This window comes from Ictidomys tridecemlineatus, chromosome X, assembly GCF_052094955.1.
Source record: "Ictidomys tridecemlineatus isolate mIctTri1 chromosome X, mIctTri1.hap1, whole genome shotgun sequence".
Classification (NCBI taxonomy): domain Eukaryota; kingdom Metazoa; phylum Chordata; class Mammalia; order Rodentia; family Sciuridae; genus Ictidomys; species Ictidomys tridecemlineatus.
This window is the reverse complement of record NC_135493.1, coordinates 90,279,476-90,293,749: the sequence shown is the minus strand read 5'-3', so window position 1 is coordinate 90,293,749 and position 14,274 is coordinate 90,279,476.

Here is a 14,274-nt window from a genome sequence, read left to right as displayed (position 1 = left end):
TTCCTATATGATAGAAACAGTATGTGTTTTATACATATCATTGGGTAAATTTAATAAAACACATTATATGCTATGACAAATTATTTGTTTTACTGCTGAAAATTTTTAAAATAAACATATAACAAAGTAAGACTTTTAAAAAAGCTTCTTGCTTTAGCTTTTTTCCCCCTTCTGACAGTCTTGTTCTCTAGTTTATAGCCATGCCGTGGCTATTATTTTATGCCATGTATTTTCCTCTATATTTTAATTCTAGGCATTTCTGGAATTTTCTTAACAACTATCTTAAGTTTGATTTCTCTTCTGCAGAAATGATAAAAGGGAAATAACTGTGCTGTTATAAGTTCCTCTTTATGCTTGGAAATAAAAGTTGGTTTCTTACCAAACATGATATCAGGGAAATGACATCATCTTTTTAAACTGAAAATCCAATGTTTCCAGTATAAGCTGAGAGTTTATTTTTTAAGTGAAACAAGATTATAAAATATGTCTGTATTTTTTAAACAAACCTATTAGAATGTGCACTTCCAAGAAGTTCTAGCATTTTCCAGGTAATCTCTTTATGAAGCCTTGCTTTAATGCCAATGTTGATGAGATCATTGTTCAAACATTTCTGAAACTCATATTGTTATGTTTGCCTCCATAACTGTGATGTGTGCTTTTCAAAATGTCCCAAATGTCATTATATTCTAATGGTGATTAAAAATTTGGAAATAGTCACCCATGTTTGACAAATAAGTCAAAAGATCAATCTGGAGAGTATTTTTTTAATGTCAAAAATGATATACTACTCTAGGGCAATGAAACTTTTCTTTTCAGGATAAATCTAAAGGTACTTTATAAAATGAGTTTCCAAAAACCAATCTGAGTAGTGACAGTCTTATTGGAATAAGGCTCTAGCTTCTCACCAACAGTGCCATGGATTTTACACAGATTACTCTAATAAGTCCATTGAATAGTTCTGCAGGGTAAAAATTATCCCCATTTTATTGGTAAGGAAACAAGACCTGAGAAGTTAAACAACATGCCCAAGAAAGCCCAGCTGCCTGAGGCAGAACTGGTTTGCAAATTTCCAATCTGCTGATTCTCCGTGAGGCCAAGTGGGTAATAAACACTGTCATTCTTAGTTTTTAAACTTAGTTACTTTGCTTTATTCTGAGCAGTTTTTTTTTTTTTTTAATTTCCAAATTCTACCTGCTGTGTGCATGTCTAAGCTTGAAATTGGGCCAAGTCTTCCTCAAAGATCTGGAACTTTTCTGCCCTTTCTAGCCTCCTTTCCCATCTCCTCATTTCAGATATAGAACTATAATGTTAAGTCTAACCTGACAAATTTTAAGCACAGCTCCTTTCTCCAATAATAACACCAAGGACTTCACATTTATCCTATGTATCACAAATTCAGTCAATGGAATCCAGATTAATGAGGGCTCATCATTTTTCTTCTCTGAGTTCTTTGGAAAGCCCTCAGTGCCATGCATCATCCAACGCTGTGTTTTTCAACTTATAAAATCTAAAAATACAGCCTAAGGAAGCAGGGCCAAAGAAAGGCATTAAGAAAATAATGAAACCTGTAATAAAATTAAAACCATGAATATAACTAGGGGAACAATCCATCCATAGGATGAACATATTAGTATAAATGAATTAAGAGTTAGAAATCAATAAGGTCTATTAATTGAGTTGATTCCTGTAATCTGGTAAAATTCAAATAGCATCTTTTTATTGGCCCATGGGTTGCCTGAATGAACACTGCTAGAGTTTTTGGCAAGAAAGACTCAAAATAAGCCAATACTTAAATACTTCCAGCAGGACCATGTTGAGGGTAGTGTAACTACAACTTTGTTTTAGAGCAGCGGGTTCCAAGAATTACTAAGAGTAATAATAATAGCAACCACTTACATAATACCCCCATTCCTCTGTATCCTCAAAGGATTCATCCCTGCAGATACCAGAGTTTTCCAATGCTCAAATTTCATATATAAAAATGGTGTAGTAAAAAAAAAAAAATGGTGTAGTATTGGCATACAACCAATGTACATCCTCCCATATACTGCAAATCCTCCCTAGATAACTTATACCTCCCAACACAGTGTAAATGCTATGTAAATGGTTGCATACTATATTGTTGAGGAAATTAAAATGAAAAAAGTCTATGCATATTCAGTACAAATGGAATTTCCCCTTAAAATATTTTGATTCTTATTTGGTTGGAGCTGTAGATTTAGAACCTGTAAATAGGGAGGACTGACTAATACTACCTATGTGTCAAATACTAAGTTTATTCACTTAATCTTCACAGTTGTACAGTGGGTGACATTATAATCATCGACATTTTATAGGTGAATAGATAGAGAAACAATTTAAGTGATTTGTCCAGGGTCACATAGCTAGTGAGTAATGAAACCAGAATTTAAATATGTTCTGCCAGGTGTGGTGGTGCACAGCTGTAATCCCAGTGGCTCAGAAGGCTAAAGCAGGAGGATTGTGAGTTTGAGTTCAAAGCCAGCCTCAGCAACTTCTTCACCCCTAAGCAACTTGGCAAGACACTGTCTCAAAAACAAAACAGAGAGAGAGAGAGAGAGAGAGAGAGAGAGAGAGAGAGAGAGAGGAGGGCCCTAGGGATGTGGCTTAATGGGTGAGAGCCCCTAAATTCAATCCCCAGTACATAAATAAATAAATATGTTCTAAATCCTCAATCTGCAATGTCCTCCCTTAATGCTATGCTGCCTCTTATGTGAATTGGCTTGTTTAGAGAGGACAGAGCTGGAAACTAAGGGCAGTCTCTTTACCATGGGACCAAAAGATTTTGCCCAGCAGTATATTCATAAATTCATCTGGGAAAAAACCTAAATCTTTAAACACAGATGATTGGAACCAATCACCATTTTCCTCTACTCTTAGGCACAGTATGATCTTAATGATTAAAATGACCCAAATAAGTATGTTCAGGAAGAAATCACAAAGGCCAGTTTTCAAAATCCCAAAATTCACCAATTCTCTTATGAAGAAATATAAAGTGATTCTAAGGGACTATATGTGATTTCCAACTAATCTGAATTTAATCTATCACCACCTGTCCCTTTTCAGTAAATGTGCCCATAGTGATTACTTACTTACATGTTGGTGGAAATTTAAGTCACTCTTCTAAAATCATATTATGTTTAAGTCACTCTTTCAAAAGAATTTATATTCAATTTATATTGAAATAATTTCAAACATACTCAGTTGCAAAAATAGTAAAATGAAATTCCAAACATTCTTCACCCACATTCAATAATTAACATTTTGCCATATATATGTCTGGTTTTTGTTGCTATAACAAAACACTTGATGCTGAGTAGCTTATGAAGATATCATATTTATGTTGCTTATAGTTTTGGAGGCTTAAAGTCCAAGATCAGGGGATCCTATCTGTTTGGCCTCTAGTTAACCCCACCTTGGCTGCATCACAACATGGTAGATGGCCTCACTGTGAGAATGCACATGAGAGGAATATATGCCATAGTGAAATAGGAGGCCAAAGAGCTTCAGGGGTCAGATTTTACTGTTTTATAATTGTTCATTATGCAAGACCAGCATTAAACCCTTCTGGAGGCAGTGTCTCCATGACCTGGCCACCTCCCCAGAGGCCCCACCTCTTAAAGCTCCCACCACCTCTAACATTGCCACACTGAGGACCAAGCTTCCAACACAGGAATCCCTGGGGGACAAACCACATTCAAATTGTAACATACATTTATGTTATCATTGTCTTTCTTTTTTTCTCTATTTTTTCTGAACCATTTGAAAATACACTATAGACATCATTCTCCTTTACATGTTAACTCTTCAATATGCATCTTCTAAGACCCAACATAATCTCTTACATGATCACAGCTCAATTATTAAAATCAGAGAATTTAATATTGATATAATGCTATTAATCTGATATAAATCTGTATCCAAATTTTGCCAATGGTCCCAATAATAACCTTCAAAACACTTTCTCCCTTTTGATCCAAAATTCAATTCAAGATTAGATTGCAATTGATCAGGCATCTCTTTGGTTTCCTCTAATTTAGAACAGCTCTCTAACATTTCTTTGTTTTCATGACATCAACATCAATAGTTCAGGCCAGTCATTTGGTAGAATGTCTTTCAATTGTAGTATTAGCTAAGGTTTCCCCCAGGTTATTCTTTGGGTTATTCATTTTCAGCAGGAATACCACATAGATGGCATTTATACTTTAAATTCTCTAAGGGTGATAAAGACAATATGTAGGGCTGGGGATGTAGCTCAAGCGGTAGCGCGCTCGCCTGGCATGCATGTGGCCTGGGTTGGATCCTCAGCACCACATACAAAGAAAGATGTTGTGTCCGCCGAAAACTAAAAAATAAATATTTAAATTCTCTCTCTCTCTCTCTCTCTCTCTCTCTCTCTCTCTCTCTCTCTCTCTCTCTTTAAAAAAAAGACAATATGTTATGCTATTTAAGGACTCTATCAGGCAAATAGTTATTTTTTGAAGGATGGAGAAGTTCACCATGCTACCTATATTTGAAGCCAATATTATTTCTGTATGGTGTATTCATCATGATCAAAAGAACAGTATATTTTAACAAGAGCATACTGTAATTACTGTCATGCAGTAATTACAGGAATATTTTGGTTCAACATAAAACCTATCTAAATTTAAGAGCCAAGAAAAAGATGTCTTCAATATTGTAAACTTCCTAGCTCTGTACATTTTTTCTGGGGGGAGTCAGGAAGGTCACTTAGGCACAAGACAAGAACCGGACTAGATGACTTCTAAGGTACTTTCTAAGTCTGATCTGTGTTCCAGAAGGTTGATATCTGGGATCTTTCCAGCTTTCTAAGTGCAGGTCAGGATATCACTCTGAATCAATAGGAAAATTTTTAGTATATTAAGAGTCTACATGTAATCTGAAAAGATGCCTAATTTCACTGAAAATTAAATAAATGTAAATTAAGACTATATTGAATACCCAGGAGATTGACAAAAAACTAAAAGTTTAAATGACAAGCTCTGTTGGTGAGAATTGCAAAGAGACCTTCTTGTGTTTGACCTATGGGTATGCAAATTGGTATACAACCTCTTTGTAAGATAATTTAGCAATAGCTATCAATTTTTAAAAATTCATTTACCCTTAAATCAGCAATTAAATTTTAAAAATTTATTCTGCAGTTATACTTGCTATTATGGTTCATTTATGGTTTGAGTGTTCCCACCACCAAGTCTTCATGTATTAAAATTAAACCCACATAGTGAGGTATTAAGAGGATGGAAATTTATTCTGACTACTTTTTAGAGGTAGGGCCTTTGAGAGGTGATTAGACTTAGATAAGGGTGAAGCCCCCATGATTGCATACTGGTTGTCTTATGAGAAGAGAGAGATACCAGAAAGACACATACATAACATATACACCCCGAGTATCTCTCTTGCCATGTGATACTCTGTGCTGCCTCAGAACTCTGCCAGCCTCTGCCAGCAAGAAGGCCATCACCAGATGGAACCCTTGACCTTGAACTTCCAGACCTGTGAGCTAAACAACCTCTTTTCTTCATAACTCACCCAGACTGTGGTATTGTGTTATTAGCAACAGAAAATGGACTGATACTCTTGCACATGTGTAAAATGATATAAATAAAAGACTACTCAATGCACAGTATTTATAACTGCAAAAGATCAAAAACAATGTAAATGTCCATCATAGGGAACTGGTATATAGATATAGATATAGATAGATAGATAGATAGATAGATAGATAGATAGATAGATAACAGATATATATGTATAGATAGATATAGATATATACCAGATGTCTATATCTCCAATGAAATATCATGCAGACATTTAGAAAGAAGGAAGGAGAACTCTTTATGTACTGACTTAGAAAGAGTGCTAAAATATATTAAGTGGAAAAAATGAAACAGTTTTTATATGCAGGACAGATTTTATAGTATTCTATCTTTGATATAAAAGGGTAGGACTACATGTGTTTTGTTATTGTTTTGTTTTGCTTTTTTGGTACTGGGGATTAAGCACAGGACTGCCCTACCATGAGCTACATCCTCAGTCCTTTTTATTTTGAGACAGGGTCTTGCTAACTTGCCCAGGCTGGCCTCAAACTTTTACTCCTTCTGCCTCAGTTTCCTGAGTAGCTGAGAAAACAGGTGCATAACACTACTTCTGGCTTCACATTTTCTTGTATGTCCACATATAAACTAAGATGAGTTGTAAGGGCAATTAATATCTTGGCAGATGGGGGACAAGAATTAGCAAGAGGCTTTTTACTTGCATATCCTATTGTGTTTTATGGTTTTTGAATCATATGAATATATGACCTATTCAAAAACTAAATTTAAAAATAAGTACTGTGGGGGTGAAGTTGTGGCTCAGTGGTAGCGCACTTGCCTAGCATGTGTGAGGCACTGGTTTGGATCCTCAGCAACACATAAAAATAAGTAAATAAAATAAATAAATAAATACTGTCTATAACCACCTCACGTAAGTAAATATATACACAGAATGAAAAGAAAATGATAAAACAAATCCAAACTAAAAAGAATCTGTTTTTCTTCCTGTCTACCTGGATTTGTGAATTCTAGAGGCAACTAGCATTAAAGAGTCTTTCTCTTTTACATGTGATAGCATGAGTCACAGGTTATCAAAAGACATTCTCATTTTCAGGAGAGAGAGAGAGAGAGAGAGAGAGAGAGAGAAGCCTAATTTTTTTTTCTGCTGATGCTTTACGCAAATTCCATTGGTTCTCTTTTATATTTTCTGTGATCCCTCACGCCCTCCAATTTCTGGGTGCTTTACTTATAATGGCCTACTCTATGGAGCCCATAGGCTTTAGAGCTACTTTGCCTACTTAGAGAGCAAGAAATGCCTGAGAGTTTGCTTCCCCTGGGGGTAGCATTAGCCAATAACTGACTAGTACAAGATTGTCACATCTAGCTCCTTGCCTCTGTTCTGAATAAACTTTGGAGGTGTAATTTACATTCCAGAACTCTCCACAGCATCCAGCTGAGCTGGTACTTTGTTTAAAATTACACCCTTAGTTTGCTTCTGCCTTTTCCATGCCCTACCTCTCTCGTTCCCTTAGTGGTTTCTCCCAGGGGTACTTCCTTAATAAATCACTGGTGGATGAATCCCTTTCTGGAGAACCCGAGCAAAGACATACAGTTTATCAGATTTTCAATGACTATAACATGAATCAAAAAAATTGATTTTTCCTGTGATAGATTTGAGAAAGTGGGATATCTTTATTATAAGTTCCAACTCCACCTTTGATACATTGTAAATCCTCCACGGTATATACTTCATTATGCAATTTTTATGGTGTGTAATAATTTTAGTACCTCATGCCTACAAGCAAATGGGTTTTGCTACATACCTAATCATATAACCAATTTAGTTAACATAGAAGTTCTTTCCCTAAGGTCCAATATTTTAAAAGAGCATAAATGAAAACAACAATGCTTTAGGTAGACCAAGTACAGAGGTAACAAAAGAAAAAACTCTAATATCTTTTTGGGTTATCCACTAGCCTTCTGAAACATGACACCAGGTTATCCCTATCATTGGTTTTGCCTGCCTACCTAAGGATGTCATTAAAGCTCACAATAGAATGCAGCTAATTTAAGAATTGTATATTTGCATTTCTAACTGATTTTCGCTTTCACAGGTTTCCCGAGAAAATTTCTCTGTTTCCACTTTCCCTATAAACATCACCTGAGGATCTGGAATCTTTCTATAGGTAAGGGCTTTGGTCAAATGTTTGGTCATTTCAGAAGCATCCACAATTCAGCAAAAATGGGAAAGAACATTCGTGTCCTTTTTAGACTTGTAGTTGGAGACAGAAAGGATTAAGATCTAAAACAGAGGGTCTTCAAATTGCAGCCTAGAAGCCAAATCTAGCCCACTGTCTGTTTTTGTACTGTCCTGTGAGTTAAGAATGATTTTTACATTTTAAATTATTTTTTTAAATGAAAAGAAGAATATCATTTTGTGACATGTAAAAATTATGTGAAATTCAAATTTCATTGCCCATAAATAAAATTTTATTGGAACACAGCTTCACTCATTTGTTTATATATTTTCTAGCACTGCTTTCATTCTACAAGGGTCCCCACTGAATAGTTGCAACAGAGATAGTGTGGCTCTCAGTGGTAGGCAGATTAATGGTCACCCATAGCCTTATCCCCAGAATTTGTAATACCTTACTGTACTTGGCAAAAGGGACTTTTTTTTTTTTTTTTTTGGTACTGGGGAGTTTATCCAGGGACACTCAACCACGGAACCACATCACCAACCCTTTTTTTGGTTTTATTTAGAGACAGGATCTCAGTGAGTTGCTCAGGGTCTTGCTAAGTTGCTGAGGCCAGCTTTGAACTAGCGATCCTCCTGCCTCAGCCTCCCAAACCACTGGGATTACAGGTGTACGCCACAATGCTTGGTGGCAAAAGGGACTTTTCAGGTACAGTTAAGATTATAGACCTTGAGATAGAAAAAGTATCCTGGATTATCCATGTAAAACAAATCTAATCATATGAACTATTAAAAGCAGAGAACTTCCTTCAGCTAGCATCAGGATGACAAAAGGGAAAGTCAAAGAGATCCAAAGACTAAGAAAGATCTGATATGCTGTTACTGGTTTGAAGATGAAGGGGGCAATGTGACAAGGAACACAGGCTGCCTTAAGGAGAGGAAAGAAGCTGATAGCAAACAAGGAAATGAAGGCTTCCAGCCACATTAAAGTGGATTCTGCCAGCAAGCTGAATTATCTTGGAAGCAGATTCTCTTCTCAGAGCCTCCAGGAACATGGCCCTGCCAACATCTTGAGGTTTTTTTTTTTTTTTTTTTTTTGATGCACTAGCCAGCTGAGCCCCAAAGAGATTAATTTCTGACCAAAAAAGTGTGCGCTTAGAAATTATTATTTTAAGCCACTATGTTTGTAGCTATTTGTTATAGCAACAATAGGAAACTATTATGTCCTCAAAGCCTAAAATATAAACTGCCTGGCCCTTTTCACATAAATTTGGCAAAATCCTGATCTGGAGTCTTGCCATTCAAATTGTGGATTTGTTTGTTTGTTTGTTTGTTTAGTACCAGAGATCAAACCCAGGGATGCTTAATCATTAAGCTACACCCCCAGTCCTTTTTAAAATTTTTTTATTATGAGACAGGGTCTTATTAAGTTGTTTAGGGCCTTGCTAAATTGCCAAAGCTGGCTTTGAACTTGTGAACCTCCTGCCTCGGCCTCCCTTGCTTTTGGGATTATAGCCATGTGCCACCACGCCCGGCTTAAATTGTGGATCTTCAGCACTGGTACCATCTTGGACCTTGTGAGACCTGCAGAATCTCAGACATTATCAAGATCTACTGAATCAAAATCTGCATCTTAACAAGATCCCCAGGAGATGCTTTTGTGTATTAAAATTTGAGAAGCACTGGTCTGGAGTTCACCTTGCTGTTGTCTTACCTTAGACGAGAAGTTCTTAGCTACCTGTAAGAAATGAGCAGAAATGCACACAAAAATAATAATGGAAGGGGAAAGCTGGTTATTTTTCTTTCTTTCTTTCTTTCTTTTTTTCTTTTTTTTTTTTTTTTAATTTTGGTACCAGGGATTGACCCGGGGGCACTTAAAAACTGAGTCACTTCCCCAGCCCTTTTAAAAATATTTTATTTCGTGGCAGGGTCTTGCTGAGTTGCTTAGGGCCTCACTAAATTGTTGAGGTTGGCTTTGAACTCACGAACCTCCTACCTCAGCCTCCCAAATCACTGGGATTACAGGTGTATGCTACTACACCCAGCTTAGCTGGCTGTTTCTTGGTTATCCTCACAGTCACAAGCATCCTCATCTTCATCCTCAGCATGATCATCAACACATTCATCATGCCAAAGATGCATCAAACACAAGCTTCTGGTCTGTCTTGCAAATGCTTATTGAATATATACTTAAATCTGTCAACTCCCTAGAAGACCATTATATTAGTTCCCTAGGGCTGCTGTCACAAAATAACACAACCAGGTGACTTAAAACAATAGACATTTATTCTCTCACAGTTCTGGAGGCCAGAAATCAGAATCAAGATATCAGCTAGGTTGGTTCCTTCTGGAGGCTCTCAGGGATAATATATTCCATGCCTCTCCCTTAACTTCTTGTGGTTGTCCATGATCCTTGGGGTGCCTTGGCTTGGACAGCCATTACTCTAATTTGGGCCTGAGTCTTCTTATCAGCTTTTCCTCTGTATCTTTAATCTCTCTCTGCCTTTCTTTTTAAGGATACCTGTTGTTAGATTCAGGGATCACCCTAAATTTGGAATACTCTCATGTTGAGATCCTTAACTTAAATACATATATTTCCAAATAAGGTCACATTCACAGGACTCAACCATATCTTTTGGAGGCTGATATTCAGCCCACTACCACCACCATAAATACCATAAGGAGACTGAGCAATGCTAAATTGATTCACTGCAGTGAGAAAGAACAGCATTTTGACATTCTTCATAGAGTCTCAAAATGGGAAGTGAGCAGAGAATAGTAAGAGAGTTTTGAGGCATGGGGTAGGTAATTTTGAGAGTAGACTTGCAAGGTAGAGTATTGATTGGGAGTAGGCAAAGCTCATGACATCATAAATCTACATTAGACAGCACAGCAAAGAAAGCCTAAGGAGCAATATCAGTCTGGGTTTGGACAAAGATAAACCTATTCCAGGCCTCAAGCTTGGCCTCTTTACAGCAACATCCTTGCTGGAAGATAAGACCACAAGTTGTGGTCTTTCTATCACTTGTTTCCAAGCAAGAATGCATATGTCTAAAAATTTTCTTTTCTTTTTCTTTGTTTTGTAATGATGGGGATGGAACCTTGGGCCTCCATACCCCCATCCCTGTCTCTCATTCTTCAGTTGGCAGTATTAATATAATAGCTATAACTATGAAAAAATGTATGTTCTACCCACTTATTCATAAGCATTGCTTTATAGACAGGATATTCAAATTTTTCAATTATTTTTGTAGTTGTAGATGGACAGAATGCCTTTATTTTATTTGTTTATTTTTATGTGGAGCTGAGGATTGAACCCAGTGTCTCACACATGCTAGGCAAGTGCTCTGCTGCTGAGCTAAAGCCCCAGCCCAGGATATTCAATTTTTTTACTTATTTATTATCCATTTTTTTTCTACTGGATGTGGTAAGTACATTTTTCTTGCTGACCATTCCATCCCTAAAACTGTGCCTACCACAAATTCAGTGCTTGAGAAATATTTGTAGAAGAGATGAAAATAAACTAGTGCCATTTGGACAAATACATTAAACTACTTTAGGATATATAGATAGATATAAATATAGATAGATAGATATAGATATACATAGATAGATATAGATATAGCACTCAGGCAGAAGTCTCTTGCTCATTTATATCTTGCTGGCCAAATAAGTCAATTTCTAGATAAAATCTATTAAAGTCCTAATGGTTATGATAGTAGGAGTTTATTGGAAGAGAAAAGAAGTAATAGAAGTTTGAAATCAAAATATATAATTTGGTTACTATTCTAGTCTTAAAAGATTTAAGATATGATGCACCTTAATGGTACCTAAACTGCAGTATAAAAATGAACCTCCCAGCCCAAATCACCACATTAAGGATGCAGGCTATTTTTCATAACAAAAAAAAATGGAATCTGGGCTACATGATCATCTTTGCAGCAGCCAGTATGCATTAAGGCAGAGAAAATTATTGTGCTGATTGATTTTAATTTAACACAACTCTGTCTTTAATAAATGAAATTTTCTCAAAAGAAATCTAAAATATCTTAGAGAGGTTGTCAAGAGAGGAGAGAACTAAGCTTTGCAGGAAAAACCATAGAACGATGTTCTTATGAGGAATTCTGAAAAGCATTAAAATTGACTAATTCATTAGAAGAGCCTTTTGTGAGCTTATTACAGATTCTTCATTATTACAGGGCTTCCAAAAGAGCTTAAAGGGCTTTTTAATGTGAAATGAACAGTACAACTTGCCTTGATGTTTCCCAAACACCTGATTTTTGAAAATAGCATAAGTAGATATAAAAACTATATCTATTTTCAGCTTTCCCAATGATTTGAAATGTTACTTTGCTTGATTCGGATAGTTCAGCAATTTGTTCATTTCATTTTATTCCATAAAATCTTTATCTCATACACAAAATATTTTATTATTATGTGCAAACATGCTTTATTAACTTCCAACATCCTCCAAGTTTGCAATGCAACTATATCCTTCTGTTCCTTTAGCACTCATCATAATTCCCTCATTCTTTCACAGGGCCATGGTTCAGTCAAACTAAGTTTTATATCTAAGCCAACCATTTCCTCCTAACATTCCTTTATGGAATTGCTTATCTTTACCTTACTCCTTATTTGCTTTTCAAACCAGTCTTAATTTCCTTCTGGTTCCCACATTAATTAATGAGTTCACATTTTTTAAAGGGTCTTCATTTTCTTCATCATTTAGTTGCTATTGGATGAACTCCATGGTTATCTGATGTTCTTAAAGATTTAAGCGTGGTAGAACCAGTCTTAGTGCAAACCTTGCATCTTCTTTTAACAAGTCTTAGCTTATAGCCTCTCAGGATGATATACATCTGCCATCCAGTCATGGTTAAGAAAAAAATTATATAAAACTTGGAGATAAAGCAAAAAGGTGTACATCCTTTCAATATTGGATGGAGAAGAGGGCTCACTCAAGGGTTATCTAGGGCAATGAACCTTCTTCATTCACTTCAATATAAGTTAATCAGAAGTTACATGAAAAAGAATTTTCTCCAGGAGCAATGCAAATAATTTCTGCCCAGTAGAAAAGATAACCATAAAAGTTATTATTTTAATTATACTTTTTGCAGGGGTATTGTTTGTTTTCCTATAGAAAAGTTTTATATCTAAGCTAACCATTTCTTTATAACATTCTTCCTTTTATTTATTTATTTTTATGTGTGTGGTGCTGGGGATTGAACCCAGGGCCTTGTGCATGGGAGGCAAGCACTCTACCAACTGAGCTATCTGCCCAGGCCCTCCTCCCACCATTCTTTATGAAATTGCCTGTATATACATTGCTCCTTCTTTGCTCTTCAAACCAGACTTAATCTTTCCAGTTCCCACATTAATGAAAGAGTTGGATAAAATTTTTAGCATGTATTCATTTTACATATGCATAAGAGTCTGATTTTTTATAAAACATTTTTTTAGTTGTAGATGGATACAATACCTTTATTTTACTTGTTTATTTTTATGTGGTTCCAGGGATCAAATCCAGTGCCTCATAAATGCTAGGCAAGCACTCTACCACTGAGTCATAACCCTGGCCCTTGATTATTTTTTTTTTTATTAGAACTTAGTGCCCCTAACACCTTGTACCCCCTCCAAGAGGCAAATGTTCTGGACTAGCCCTATGGAAAAGAAAGCAAAGCAGAACAACTTCAATATGAAAAATAGAATGAAAAATCACTGAAGTAAGGAATCAATACCTTAAGTCTCTGGAAAGAAAAAAAATAATCACCATAGAGACCGTGTGGCAAAAAATGACCTCTGTTTAACCCCTCTTCCCCTCTGGTTGCTGAAGAAAGGGAAGGCACCAGGTTCAAGCAGTAGAAAAGGATAAGAGAATCTACTATTTATAGACAAGAGGTGTTATGGTTTAGCTGTGAGATATCCCCCAAAATCTCATGTGTGCTACAATGCAAGAGGGCTTAGAGGTGAAATGATTGAGTTATTAGAGTCTTCACCTAATCAGTAAATTAATCTGATAGGGATTAACTGATGGTAATGTAGGCAGGTAGGGTGTGGCTAGAGGAGGTATGTTATCAGGGGTATGCCTTGTAGTATATATTTTGTTCTTAGAGGAAATCTCTCTCTACTCCTTCTCCTTCTCCTTCTCCTTCCTGTTTCAGTGTCCTGAGATGCTTTCCTCTTACCACACTCTTCCACCATGATGTTCTCCCTCACCTCGGGCCCCAAAGAATGGACTCAGCTGTCTATGGACTAAGACCTCTGAAACCATGAGCCCCTAAATAAATCTTTCTTTCTCTAATAGTTCTTGTCAGGTCTTTTGGTCTCAGCAGCACAAAATTTGACTAAAACAAAAGGTATTTCATTACAACTCTTTTCTCCTTTTGTTGAAACACATGGGATCCTTTAGCTGACAAGATGGAGCATTCATTTCCTTTTATCTTACTAATGGGGGGGGGGGGTCATTGCTCAATTTCCTGAGGTACACTCTGATCTTCCTGCCTA